This window comes from Erinaceus europaeus, chromosome 13, assembly GCF_950295315.1.
Source record: "Erinaceus europaeus chromosome 13, mEriEur2.1, whole genome shotgun sequence".
NCBI classification, from domain to species: Eukaryota; Metazoa; Chordata; class Mammalia; order Eulipotyphla; family Erinaceidae; genus Erinaceus; species Erinaceus europaeus.
This window is the reverse complement of record NC_080174.1, coordinates 49,997,017-50,011,917: the sequence shown is the minus strand read 5'-3', so window position 1 is coordinate 50,011,917 and position 14,901 is coordinate 49,997,017. Positions and strand designations below refer to the sequence as shown.

General features: G+C 43.6%; 1 protein-coding gene across 1 annotated transcript in view; it reads right to left on the bottom strand.

Annotated features, from left to right (window-relative positions):
• Nucleotides 1–14,901, bottom strand: part of ZSCAN20 (zinc finger and SCAN domain containing 20) — a 42,525-nt gene that overhangs the window by 2,637 nt on the left and 24,987 nt on the right. The gene's annotated exons all lie outside the window — the stretch shown is intronic.

Sequence of the window (14,901 nt, the reverse complement as noted above, 5' to 3'; positions counted from 1 at the left end):
CATGATGTCTTTTTTTTTTTTCATTTTTTTCCTAAATATCCCAATCAACATTTTTTTCTTTTTTATTTATAAAAAGGAAACACAACACCATAGGATAAGAGGGGTACAACTCCACACAATTCCCACCATCAGAACTCCGTATCCCCTTCCCACCCCTGATAGCTTTCCTATTCTTTAACCCTCTAGGATTATGGACCCAAGGTCATTATGGGATGCAAAAGGTTGAAGGTGTGGCTTCTGTAATTGCTTCCCCGCTGAACATAGGAGTTGACAGGTCGATCCATACTCCTAGCCTGCCTCTCTCTTTCCCTAGTGGAGAAGGTCCTTCAGGAAGTGGAGCTCCAGGACATATTGGTGGTGTTGTCTGTCCAGGGAAGTCTGGTTGGCATCATGCTGGCATCTGGAACCTGGTGGCTGAAAAGATAGTTAACATATAAGCCTAACAAATTGCTGACTAATCATAAACCTAAAAGCTCACTTAGTAGAACAAGCTAATACTGTAACAGAACTGAAGAAAGAAGCTGAGGGAAGGGAAAGCAGGCTAACAGAAGCATAAAACAGAATTAGCCAGACAGAGGATGAGCTAGAGAAAACTAAGAAAGGTAAAAGAGCTCAAAAAGAGATTAAGAGACACTGAAAACAACAACAGAGACATATTGGATGATGTAAAAGGAGCATCATTCGTATAATTGGCCTACCAGAGGAAGAAAGAGAGGAAGGGGAAGTAAACATCCTAGAGGAAATAATAGAAGAAACTTCTCAGACCTAAACAACAGAAAGGACATTAAAATTCAAGAGGCCCAGAGAGTCCCAGACTGAATCAACCCAGACCTGAAGACACCAAGACACATCATGGTTACAATGAAAAGAAGTAAGGATAAAGAAAGGATCCTAAAGACTGCAAGAGAAAAACAAAAAGTCACATACAGGGCAAAACCCATAAGACTATCAGCAGACTTCTCCACTCAAAACTCTAAAAGCCAGAAGAGAATGGCAAGATATCTGTCGAGCCCTCAATGAAAAAGTATTTCTATCTAGTCTGAATGAAAGTCTAGCAGGATCATTCAGACTAGATGGAGGGATCAAAACCTTCTCATACAGACAACAGTTAAAGGAGGCAACCATCACCAAGCCTGCCCTGAAAGAGGTTCTAAAAGACCTCTTATAAACAAGAACATCACCATAATACTTGCCATATATCACAGCAAATAAAAAAATTGCTGAATAATGGCACTGGTTTTTTTGTTTGTTTTGTTTTTAAATGTTTATTTATTTATTCCCTTTTTGTTGCCCTTGTTTTATTGTTGTAGTTACTATTGTTGTTATTGATGTCATTGTTGTTGTATAGGTCAGAGAGAAACAGAGAGAGGAGGGAAAGACAGAGAGGAGGAAAGACAGATACCTACAGAGCTGTTTCACCGCTTGTGAAGCAACTCAGCTGCAGGTGGGGAGCAGGGGCTCAAACTGGGATCCTTATGCCGGTCCTTGTGCTTCGCGCCATGTGCACTTAACCCATTGCGCTACCACCCGACTCCCAATGGCACTGTTTTTAAAGGGAGTCGGGCAGTGGCGCAGCAGGTTAGGTGCACATGGTGCAAAGCACAAGGACCGGCATAAGGATCTCAGTTGGAGCCCCCAGTTCCCCACTTGCAGGAGGGTCGAGTCACAAGTGGTGAAGCAGGTCTCCAGGTGTCTTTCTCTCCCCCTCTCTGTCTTCCCCTCCTCTCTCAATTTCTCTGTCCTATCCAATAACAACAACAATAATAGTAATAACAAGGGCAACAAAAATGGGGGAAAAATGGCCACCAGGAGTAGTGGATTCATCATAGTGCAGGCACCGAGCTCCAGTGATAACCCTGGAGGCAAAAAAAAAAAAAAAGAAGAAGAAAGAAATCATATTGATGGTAATAGTACTTTTCTTTTTTTTCTATTTGTTTTATATATTGTAAGAAAAATCCAGTGAATAATTTTGTTAGTACCACTGGTAACCAAAAATATTTTATTCCTTTGTTCTTTTAATGAAAGAGATACCAGACCACTGATCAATTCTGGCTGATGGTGGTGCTTGGCATTGAACCTGGGACCTTAGAACCTAGTCATGCAAATCTTTTTCTTAACCCTTATGCTGTCTTCCCAGCCTGTCAAATGTCTTGTTTCTATCAAGAGATACTTAGCCTAAGACACTGTTGAATATTATTCTAAATTCCAAATTTTCTTGCCGTGCTGGTACCTCTTTTAAATTTGTTGAGGCTATTCAGTAACCAGTATTGTTCTAAGGGAAAAAAGGAATCAGTAAAACTTTATACTCCTGAATTTGATTCTGAGATATCATTATTAAGGAAGGGAAGATTCACTTTATAGAATTATTCCAGTTACTCAGTGAAGAAAAATAGAATCTAAGCATCACCATTTTAAGTGTAGATTAAAATATATCCTGGAAATGACTATTGGCAGCTGCTAATATCATATAAAGAGAAGCAACCAGGATATATTTTAATGTAGAATGATTCTATAAAATGAGCTTTCCATTCCTTAACTATTTGATCACCCTAAAATACACTTTATATGAGAAAAGAAAAATCCTTTGAATTTATCCTAGATGACAATGAATATTTTTTTAAATGTTATATGAATTCATAGAAAACTATGAACCCATAGATTTAGCCACATATACTATATTGCCTTGATGATGATGATAAATGCTCATATTGTTTCATATTTGTCCAGTGGGAGCCTTTGGAAGACAAATCTTTTTTTTTTTTTTTTTTTTTTTGCCTCCAGGGTTATCACTATGAATCCACCGCTCCTGGCGACTATTTTTCATTTTTATTGGACAAGACAGAGAGAAATTGAGAGAGAGGAGGGGGAAATAAAGAGGGAGAGAGACACTTGCAGACCTGCTTTACCACTTATGAAGCAACTCCCCCCACCCCCAGCAGATGGGGAGCCAAAGGCTCATACTGGGATTCTTGCCCTGGTTTTTGTGCTTTGTACATGTGCATTTAACTTGGTGTGCAACTGCCTGCCCCTGGAAGTTGCCTGGAGTTTCCTCGATATACCATAAATAGTATTTAGGGGGTCGGGTGGTAGTGCACCCGATTGAGCCCACATGTTACAGTGCTCAAGCACCCAGGTTCAAGCTCTGGTCCCCACTGTAGGGGGGAAGCTTTCGAGTGATGAAGCAGGGCTGCAAGTGTTTCTCTCCCTCTCTGCCTCTCCTTTCCCTCTCGACTTCTGGCTGTATCTACACAATAAATAAATAAAGATTATTTTAAAAAGGTACATAGGAGTTATCTCGTTTTAGGAATACTAAGCTTGCCCTTGTTCACCTTGTACATGCCATGCTCCAGATATGGAATCAGCTATCTGGAAAGTCTTGGTGCCTTTTATTGGAAAATTATATTTAGAGACCACAGTTTTGGGATTACACACATTATGTGTTTTCTTATAGAAGTACACAACTACACCTATGATGTTTTCTTGCAAAATGCAAAAGTCAAAAGTGAATTTGATACAATCACTCAATCTAAGTGCCAGCTCACAGATGATACAAGTGGAAGAGAAACGTCAATGATGTGATAGGGATACATCTGACAACATCCAGAGTCTGTATGGGGAAAGTCCTCATCAAAAGATAGCCTACCTCCTAAATCTAGTTGCAATCCACCACTACCAGTGGCCTTTTTTTTTTTTTTCCTATTTTTTAATTTGATAGGACAGAGAGAAATTGATGGGGGAGGGAGAGAGAGAGGGGGGTGAGGCAATGGCACAGCCAGTTAAGTGCACACAGTACAAAGCTCAAGGTCCAGGTTTGAGACCCAGGCTCCCCATCTGCAGGGGGAAGCTTCACAGGTAGCAAAGTGGGTCTGCAGGTGTCTTTCTCTCTCCCTCTTTATCTCCCCCTCCTCTCTCAATTTTTCTCTGTCCTACCCAATAAAACAAAACAAAAAGAAGAGAGTAGAATGAACTTTAGAAGCCTGGTAAGACTGTACGTCTCTTCTAGCCCTTGCTTTTATTGCACAGAAATGTAAACAATCTTAAATTTTATGTTAAACTTATACTGAGCATTATACTTTCAAAAATCACAAAAGAGCATCACAGAAATCTATAATTCCTGCATCTTGAGATTACCATGGAAACACTTGACAGTAAATTCCTTTAGAGTATCTTGTGCCCACACACACTTTTGTAATATTATTCTTGTCAGCTACCAATTTATTTTGTCAGCATTTCTGCATGCAGTTGGGTACATATATCTTTTCCACATTTTATATAGCTGTCTTATTTTCTATTGTCCGTTGGTACTCTAATTTATATTACATCCCCCTCGTTGGGCATTTTGATTATAAAATATCTTCTCATCACATTGCTGCCATACACAACCTAACAGAATGATTGTTGAACATTGTTTCATACCTGACCGTATATTATAGCACCAGTCTTTCTTCTTTCTTCCTTTCTTTCTTTCTTTCTTTCTTCCTTTGCCTCCAGGGTTATCATTTGGGGTTTGGTGTGGGCACTACAAATCCACTATTCCTAGAGGACAATTTCCCCACTTTTTATTGAGTAGGACAAAGAGAAATTGAAAGAGGAGGGGAAACTAGAGAAAGGGAGAGAAATATAGATGCCTATAGACTGCTTGTGAAGCTTTTCCCCTGCAGGTGGGGGCTTGAACCTGGATCCTTGCATGGGTCCTTGCAATTAGTACTATATACACTTAACTGGGTGTGCCACCACACAGCCCCCACACAAATCTTTCTGATATATATTTTTTCTTCCAGTAAAAGCCAATAGCATGAATACACTAGTCTGCATTATTGGATCATAAGATGGTAAGAGTATACCAGAGAGTCATAACAAAAGAACGCAATAGGAAAAATACAGATACTCGCAAAAAGGATTGGTATTCTGAATTATGGCACCTCAGCTGAGTTGGAAAGCGAGGAAGAAGGAAGGAAATAATAAATAGAAGAATGAGGGGACTAGAGATCAAATGTCCCTGGTGTGTTTCTCCCAGCTTTAAGAAAAAGACCCAGCTGTAAATAACTTCACAAAAAGTATGTATTGCCTCACGTCACAAAATCCAGTGACTGGAGGACATGTTTTCACATTTTGTTGCCCTTGTTGTTGGATAGGACAGAGAGAAATGGAGAGAGGAGGGGAAGACAGAGAGGAGGAGAGAAAGACAGACACCTGCAGACCTGCTTCACCGCCTGTGAAGTGAACCCCCTGCAGATGGGGAGCCGGGAATTTGAACCAGGTTCTATAAGCTGGTCCTTGTGCTTCACGCCATGTGCGCTTAACCTGCTGCGCTACTGCCCCGACCCCCAGAAGCTGAGGGGTTTTTTTTGTTTTTGTTTTTATATATTTTTAATATTTATTTATTTTCCCTTTTGTTGCCCTTGTTTGCTTTTTATTGTTGTTGTAGTTATTGTTGTTATTGATGTTGTTGTTGTTGGATAGGACAGAGAGAAATGGAGAGAGGAAGGGAAGACAGACAGAGAGAGGAAGAGAATGACACCTACAGACCTGCTTCACCGCCTGTGAAGCGACTCCCCTGCAGGTGGGGAGCCGGGGGTTCGAACCGAGATCCTTACGGTGGTCCTTGTGCTTTGCGCCACCTGCGCTTAACCTGCTGTGCTACCGCCCGACTCCCAGGAGCTAGGTTTTTATAATCATGTCCCAAACCTACTGGTTAAACCTCACTGGTACAAAATGGAACCTCCATTGCTGATCATCTGTTCTCTGACATCCGGGGAATGTCGTCACTGATTAGCTGACTGTTCCTTGATAGAGCAGGGGCCAAGGAAAGCAGGGTTACCTTTGGACAAACAGGTTGTCTATAGAACTGGGAACAGGGAAGTGCTGGATCACATGGGCTTCATATGAGGACATAGTTACCTAAATAACAATAACAGAAATGTATATGCTTAGGAAGGGGGGAAGCAGCCAGCAGTCTCCACCCAGAAACCAAGAAATAAACACGTAACAGACTGAGATAAGAGTTACAAGGAGGGTGCTGAGTGGCGGCGCAGCGGGTTAAGCGCACATGGCATGAAGCGCAGGGACCCACCTAGGGATCCTGGTTCCAGCTTCTGATTCCCCACCTGCAGGCAAATCGATTCACAGGTAATGAAGCAGGTCTGCAGGTGTCTTTCTCTCCCCCACTCTGTCTTCCCCTCCTCTCTCCATTTCTCTCTGTCCTATCCAACAACGACAATATCAACAATACTACTAACAACAATAATGATAACAGCAACGATAAACAACAAGGGCAACAAAAAGGGAAAAAAATAGCCTCCAGGAGCAGTGGATTCATGATGCAGGCATCATGCTCCAGAGATAACTCTGGAGGCAAATAAAAAAATAAAAATAAAGGAGTTAGAAGGAAAGGTGGGGCAGGAGTTAGGAATGGCCTCTTTGTGACTTTTAAATTAAGATCTGATAAATGAGTGGGCGTTATCCAGGGGAAAAGCAGTCTAAGAAATAGGAGCTATGTGTGCAAAGGTTGACAGGGTTCACCTGTTGGAGGAACTGAAAGGGCAGAGGGGCTGAAGTCTGGTCAGATAGCGAGAACCAGTATGTGGCAGAAAGCAAGTGCAAATTCATGTACCTGGGGGCCAGGCAGCAGTGCACTGGCTTAGGTGCACATGATGCAAAGTACAAGAACTGGTGCAAGGATCCTGGTTCCAGCCTCCGGCTCCCCACCTGCAGGGGGGCTCACTTTCTAAGCAGTGAAGCAGGTCTGCAGGTGTCTTTCTCTCTTCCTCTTTTTTTCTTTTTTAAATTAGAAATTCAATATTGATTTATAAAATTACTTATCAATGAGTATATGCTTCACACCATTCCCACCACCAGAGTTCTGAATCCTAAGTCCCTCTACTGAAAACCACTGCAGTTTTCCCAAAGTTGCAGGTATGGGATAACTGTCATCTCTACAACTATCTGTCTACATTTGTACATATTTGCCCCCCTTTTTCTTCCAGGTACAATCCTCTCTTCCCCTCCAAACCACACGTCACCCTATTACTACATCCAAATCTCCTGTTCATCCCCTCTTTGGGACCTGATGGAGCTGGAATTCAGAGCCCTCTCATTCTCTTTCTCTTATCTCTTCTCTCACACTGGGAGTATGGATCAAAGATGTTTTTGGGGTGCAGAAGGTAGGAGTTCTGGCTTCTATAATTGCTTCTCCACTAGAATTGAGCATTGGCAGGTCAATCCATACTCCCAGCCTGTTTCTGTCTTTCCCTAGTGAGCTAGGGCTCTGGAGAGGTGATGTTCCAGGACACATAGATAGGGTTGTCTGCCCAGGGAAGTCGGGGCAGAATCATAGTCACGTCTGCAACTTGGTATCTGGAAGGTAGGAGGACATAAAGTGAGACAAAATGGTTAATGAACAGGAACCAAAAAGTAGGAACAGAGCAAATGGAATTAGGGATCTTAGAGTGGAAGGTAACTCAGAAATTCATTAGCATGAAGTTGGATAAGACCATTGTCTGAGAATATGGTGTCAGAGTAGAGGAAAGGACTAGAGAGTTTGGATTAGGGAGCAGCTATGGTATGGACTGCCTCGGTCTCCGAAGGGAGGCTGGGGTATCCTGCCCTGCCACATGAGGAAGACTCGTCCTGAAATGAGTGCAGCCCACACTGTTCCCAGCTGTGACCATGAGCTGTGAGCTCAGACTAATGATAGGGGCTTAGAGGTTACACAGGCTCTGGTGCTAAATATATACATATATATGCCTTGGGTCAAGTTGGATGGAGGTAAATAGTTAATTCTATCCACAGAGGTTTTTCTGTCTCCCTCTCTACCTCCCCCTCCTCTCTCAATTTCTCTCTGTTCTATTCAATAAATTGGAAAAACTGGCTGCCAGGAGCAGTGGATTTGTAGTGTAGGCACTGAGCCCCAGCAATAACCCTGGAGGCAAAAAAAAAAAAATCATGTAGCTGTAACAAGAAGCCAAGTGATATGGGGCCCAGTTTACACTGTGAGAAAATAATGTGCAACATGCGGAGCTTAAAGAAAGCCAGAGGTAGAAATAGGAAAAGTTAGCAGACATGTAGTCAGCCATGTGGGGAGACAGTCGCCAGATTGCAGATGAAAGCAATGAGAATGGAGAGAAATGGGAGGAAGCAAGATCTCTTCTGGAGAGATGCTCCACATGATTTGGTGATTGGATATAGAGGCAAAGGCTCAAAAGGGCTGGGGGAGCACCATAATGGTTCTGCAAGAGACTTTTAAAAAATATTTATTTATTTATTCCCTTTTGTTGCCCTTGTTGTTTTGTTATAGTTATTGTTGTTGTTATTGGTGCTGTTGGATAGGACAGAGAGAAATGGAGAGAGCAAGGGAAGATGGGGGGGGGAGAAAGATAGACACCTGCAGACCTGCTTCACTGCTTGTGAAGTGACTTCCCTGCAGGGGAAGCCAGGGGCTCAAACCGGGATCCTTACACCAGTCCTTGCGCTTTGCCGCTGCCACCTGCGCTTAACCTGCTGTGCTACGGCCCGACTCCCTGCAACAGACTTTCATGCCTGAGGCCCTGAGCTCAATCCCAGCACCACCATAAAGCAAGGCTGAGAGGTGCACTAGTCTCTCATCTATATGTCTCTTATCAAAAACAAGTAAGAGATTTTTTTTTAAATAATAAAGAGAAGTAGTATATTGCACCAACGTAAAATACTCAGGGGAGGGGGGTGGCTTCAGGTCCTAGAAAATGATGGCAGAGAAAGATCTGGGCAGGGGGTTGAATTGTTATGTGGAAAACTGAGAAATGTTCCACATGTACAAACTACTGTACTTTACTGTTGGCTGTAAATTGCTCCCCCAATAAAGCAATTAAAAAAAATAAAAGAAAGAAAAACATCAGGGCCAAGTGGTGGCACACCTGGTTGAGCACACATGTCACAATGCTCAAGGACCCATGTTCAAGGCCCCGAACCCCACCTTCAGGGGAAAAGCTTCACAAGTGGTGAAGCAGGGCTGTAGGTGTCTGTCTCTCTCTCTCTTTATCTCCCCCTACCCTCTCAATTTCTGGATGTCTCTATCCAATAAATAAAGATAATTTAAAAAATTAAAATAGAAATAAATAAATAAAAGTATCAAAGGTGACTCTTGGATGTATAACTGAATGGATATCAGTACTTTTTCCTGGGATGACAAAGGTAGGGTAGCAAACTTATGGTGGAAATTGGTGTGGATGAGCTGGGCTCCAGAGGAGATTTTAAGTAATTAAAAACACAGATCTGAACCTCAGGAAAGTAATTGGTGTCTGGACCAGCTGAATTGACAATAACAGCGGGTTCAAAAAGAAAAAAAAGAAAGAAACAAAAATAAGTAAAGGTTCTTTGGGGAAATACCTTTGTCTTGTTTCCTCACAACACAGGAAGTGAGTGTGGCATGATCTTTAGTGTGACTAACCTTACCTGCCCAATCCATTTCTAGAAACTTCAGAAATGGGGTTGGAGGTAGGGGGCTCAGGTGGTATGAACAAGCCCTTTCCTTATTACTTGCTACCTTGCCGTCCTGACTCAGGGCTGAAGTTTGCAGTGAAGGATTCAAGAAGCGTCTACTTCTTCCTCTAGGGTAGCCTCTGTCCCATCTCCTGCTGGTACCTGCTGCCTCCTAACTCTGCCGGAGCTCCTCTGTGGTCTATGACTTCTCTAAGGCACTGAAGCTGAGCTGAGCTCTTAATGGAGGGAGGGAGAAGAGCCCTATCCCTTTTGTGTCTCATTTGTCCCCTGCCATCAGAGTAGGGCTCCCTGGGCCTCAGTGACTTCCAAGAGATTTCAGTGGCAATATCTGTGTTAGCCCATTTATGGCTTCTCTCCTGCTTGGGCTCAAATGAGCCCATACTTTGGATTGAGAACTTCTAAGAAACAGTCTTAACAGACTTGAGTTTTCATACTCCGTTCCATGGCCTTCCTTTGTTGCCTGAGATGACACAATCACAGGGTGTTTTCTTAGCATGATAATGAAAAATAAGTGTGACTTTAGACATGTTATGTAATGATAGAATTAAGTCATCTTCAAATTCAAAGAGAATCACTGATTGTGCTGATTAGATAAGAAACATCTACATAGGGGGGCCAGGTGGTAGTACAGCAGGTTAAGCGCACATGGCATGAAGTGTAAGGACCAGCTAAGGATCCTGGTTCGAGCCCCTGGCTCCCTACCTGCGGGGGGGGGGGGGGGTCGCTTTGCAAGTTGTAAAGCAGGTCTGCAGGTGTCTTTCTCTTCCCCTCCTCTCTCAATTTCTTTCTGTCCTATCCAACTATAATAATAACAAGAGCAACAAAAATGGGGAAAATGGCCTCCAGGAACAGTGGATTCATAGCACAGGCACCAAGCCCCAGTGATAACCCTGAAGGCAACAACAAAAGAAAGGAAGAAAGAAAGAAAGAAAGAAAGAAAGAAAGAAAGAAAGAAAGAAAGAAAGAGCTATATTGAATACTAGTACAGTCAGCTTCAGCAAAATTATTTGTCTGCCAATTGTTGTGATGCTCTCGACTTAACCAAGCACCTCTTAGAACAAAGCAGCTCTCAGTGTCAAGAAGTGGGAGAATTGAGTACACACAGAAAATATGAACTTAAGTGTTCTGTCTCTTCCTCCAAGCAGCATGAGATGGGAGCTACTGGGTGCAGGCTCATTACAGGGTTCCTGACAGGGACTGGGTAGGCGCTATACCAGGGAAGATGAGGAGTCACCCCTTCAGTTGCAGTACAGGGTGGGAGATTCAGTCAGGAGCATTTGTGAGGTGAAGAACAAGCCTCTTCTTCCCTAAAATGTGCATTTGGGAATTGACTCCAGTGTTGCCTAAAGCCAGTGTGTGTGTATGGGGGAGAAGATACAGGTTATGGTGCTGAAGACATGCTGTGGTAGATGACGTGGATGTTGAGTGTGAGGAAAGAGCCAAGAGTTGGGACTACTATCTGCCATTCTGGACTCCAGAACTCAGCAACTGGGACCCCAGTTCCCCAGGAAAGCTTCTCCTTCCATGGTATGTAACACTACTTTCTGGTAGTTAGCTATGTAGTGATTTAAAATTGGAGTTTGTCAGATGCCCAACAATAATGAGTGGATAAGAAAGTTATGGTATATATACATGGTAGAGTATTATGCAGATACTAAAAATGACAAAAGTTATCTCATTGGCCATATCTTGAATGGACCTCAAGGTTATCATGTTGAGTGTGATAAGCCAGAAAGGGAAGGACAAGTATGGGATGAAGTTAAGAAATAAGGACAGTAAAAGAAAGCAAGGTGATTCTTGGGCTGGGTGTGGTGTGTTACAAACAAGAACTCTGGGGAAGAAAGGAAAGGGCTGGGATGGAGTGGCACTGCAGTCTTGAGGTATGATGGTGGAAAAGGACCTAGAGGGGGCCCATGGTAGCACATCTGGTTGAGTGCACGTTACAATGTGCAAGGACCCGGGTTCGAGCCCCCAACCCCCACCTGCAGGGGGAAACTTCACAAGTGAGGCAGTGCTGCAGGGGTCTTTCTCGTTCTATCCTCTTCCCCACTTGATTCCTGTCTCCATTCAATAAATACAGTTTTTGGTTTTTTTTAAAGGACCTGGGTTGGGGAAGAGTGTCTTGCAGACACCTATCATGGGGAGATGAGAGGTTCTACCTATGTGTCAACAACTGTGAGTGATTAAGCCTGCCAATTAAAAAAGAAGATTGGGCTTTTGCTGCCACAGGGTGGGTGAGTTGCTAGAGGATATCCACATAGAGGAAGGTAAAAAGGCATCTCACATATTTTTCTTTTTCTTAAGTCACTGTGTCTTTGCAAGACTCTGTGCCTATCCACCACTCCCCAGAAAATTTCCCCCCATTCAATCACAGAGAGGAGGCCTGTGAAGCTCCCTCTTGTGTGTGGTGCCCTCATCATATGGTTAATTCTGACTGTGAGTACTGAGTCCATCCAGAAAGCTTTCCCAGACAGCTGGTAACCAAGCCCACTTGGAAAGTGTCCTCAGGAAGGACAATGTGTGTCTGATGCATATGAATGTGTGACTGACTGACAATGTGTGAGGGTTTGTCTGTGGACTATGAAGCACATGGGTGGGTGCAGAAGCCCAAGAGGGCAACACGTGGGCACGGAGAGCTGAGGGTCCCAGGAGTCGGGCATGCAGGGATGACTCGCCAGGAGCAACTAGTCTTCTAGGTGAAGAGCCAGGAAAGGAGACAGGTTGGAAGTCATCAGCAGCTACAGGGCTAAAAATGGAAATGTAACCATGTAATGTGAATGAGTACATTTGAAACACAAGTGTAGAATACACACAAAAAGTCCCAAGGCAGCCTGAACACAATGTCAATGTCCACACCCACTGCAAATGCAGTATTCATTACTTCAATATAGCTCTACCTGTCCCCAAAGGGTATTACTATCTCCCCCCAAGTGACTAAGCCTAAACTCTTCTGTAGCCTAACAGGGAAACACCCAGAATAGGATGAGGCAAGGAGAACCTAGAGGTTTTTTTTTTTTTTTTAATGTTTTATTCTTCTTTTGTTGGCCTTGTTGTTTTACTGTTGTAGTTATTGTCATTGTTGTTGAATAGGACAGAAAGAAATGGAGAGAAGAGGGGTGTGGGGCTCTGTGTAAGCTTGATAGAGATTAGGGAGAACTCCCCCATCCTTGGATGGAGGTATGAGAAGATACCTTCTTGTTAGTCTCTCTCAACTGAGGTGAGCAAAGGGGAGAAACCGTCTCTTAGACTAAGTTCTTCCCTTCTTGACTCTCAAGCCTACAGAAACCTCAATACTCCTTTCCATTAACTGCAGGCCACATGGCTGCCTACTTTAAGATTCATTCACTCAAAGTTCACACATTCCACCTCACCTTTTGATCACAAAGGAAGAGCACATCCTGTCACACACTCCTAACACCGGACAAGTGAAAAGCCCCCAAGACCTTATTTCCTGTAGCCCTTTTGATGTCTTTAAAGCCTTGTTCTTCCTTCTCTATCTCACCCCTATTCTTCTCTCAAATGCCTTTGGATAATTAACTGCCTGCATCAGGAGACTAATTGTATTGATCTTTATGTATCAAATCTTGTCATACCAGCCCCCTGCCACAGGGGCAAGCTGACCCTTAAGAAACCTGTAATTTCTGACAATGCCCTTTGTTTGGTTTTCTATTTAAACTCTTGCCCACCTGCTAATAAACGAGATCTGAGCATGCTTCAGTCTCTCCGGTGTCTTTACTTCATTTTTCATCCCTTGAGCGAGCGAGAAAGAACCGGTCGGTTGCCTTTCTTCTGGAGATCACCCCGCCAGAAAGCCAACAGAGGGAAGACAGAGAGGGGGAGAGAAAGATAGACACCTGCAGACCTGCTTCACCGCTTGTGACTCCCTTGTAGGTGGGGAGCCAGGGGCTCGAACCGGGATCCTTACGCCAGTCCTTGCGCTTTGCGCCACTTGCACTTAACCCGCTGCGCTACAGCTCGACTCCCCTTTCTTTCTTCTTTTTTAAATATTTATTTATTCCCTTTTGTTGCCCTTGTTTTATTGTTGTAGTTATTGCTATTGATGTCGTTGTTGGATAGGACAGAGAGAAATGGAGACAGGAGGGGAAGACAGAGAGGGAGAGACAGACACTTGCAGACCTGCTTCACTGCTTGTGAAGGGATCCCCCTGCAGGTGGGGAGCCAGGGACTCCAACCCAGATCCTTACGCTGGTCCTTTGTGCCACATGCGTTTAACCCGCTGTGCTACTGCCTGACTCCTTCTCTTTCTTCAGGCAGGAAATTGTGGACACGATATGGCTGAGACAGTCACGATCATCAATTCAGATGCTGAGGCCTATGCCTGTGAAAACTGCTTTCTAAAGCAGCCTGGGTGCTCCCTCCCCCAATCCACCTTTGCATTTGCTCCCTCCTCTGGATTCAATGGAATGACATCTTAGCTGTGCTTCTTAACCATTTCAGAGGAGCCAATAGCCTTCTTAGGGTGAAAGGAACCAAAATCAAGTAAGGGGGTGTAGTTCGAGGCAGCACCCAACAAGGGGTGCATTCTCACTTGACATCCACATCACAGGTCTGACTTGGCTGGAAAACTTTCTGACCATTGTGTACAGTGAATCAACTTGACCCAGGCAGACACATGTTACTAAAGGTTGGGCTATGTAAAACCAGATTCAGTTTATTTGAGCCCCAGCACTAGCTGGGGACGTGTCTGAGCCCCCAGTAAAATAATGGGTCAGGTGCCAAATACAGAAGCCACTGAAAGAAAACTTCTTCCCAAGGAAGAGTCAGATAGACAGGGAGGGAAGTGTCCATCCAGACCTACACGCTTCTCCATGGCTAAAGCTATAAAGTGTTTTTAAAAAGGAGTGGTGGGCAGTACGTTACAAGCAAGAAAATTGAGCACACTAAGGACACAGAAACAAATGACACTTGGTGAGGGAGGGGCCTACTATCTCATTTTTACACATAGCTTAGCTTCTATAGTGAAGGTTCCAGAAAGCTCAGAACTGTGGAGATTCCCATGTCAGCACGGGAATGGAGGCAGAGTCTAAAAGATGACAAGAGTGTATGGGAGGTGGTAGGGATAAGGAACATTCCAGATCTCCTTTGAGGGACATCTTCCTCTACATTTGATGCCTCTCCAGTTCTGCCCTAGGCCCAATATTGCTGTGACTTTGAACACATTCTCCTCGTGAGTTTAAATACCAGGAACACACATGATTCGAACCTCTTCCCTAGCTGCAGACCCAGATATCCAAATGCCTACTGCAATTTGCCCAAGTACAAATTCAAAATGTCAGAACAAAATTTATAATCTGCCCTATCTGCATTGTCCTGTCACTTAGGATCCTCTCACCTACTACCCCAAAGTTGTCTCACTTTCTTCCTGTTCTCAACTCTGTTTCTGAAACCTCTCAAATCTGTCTT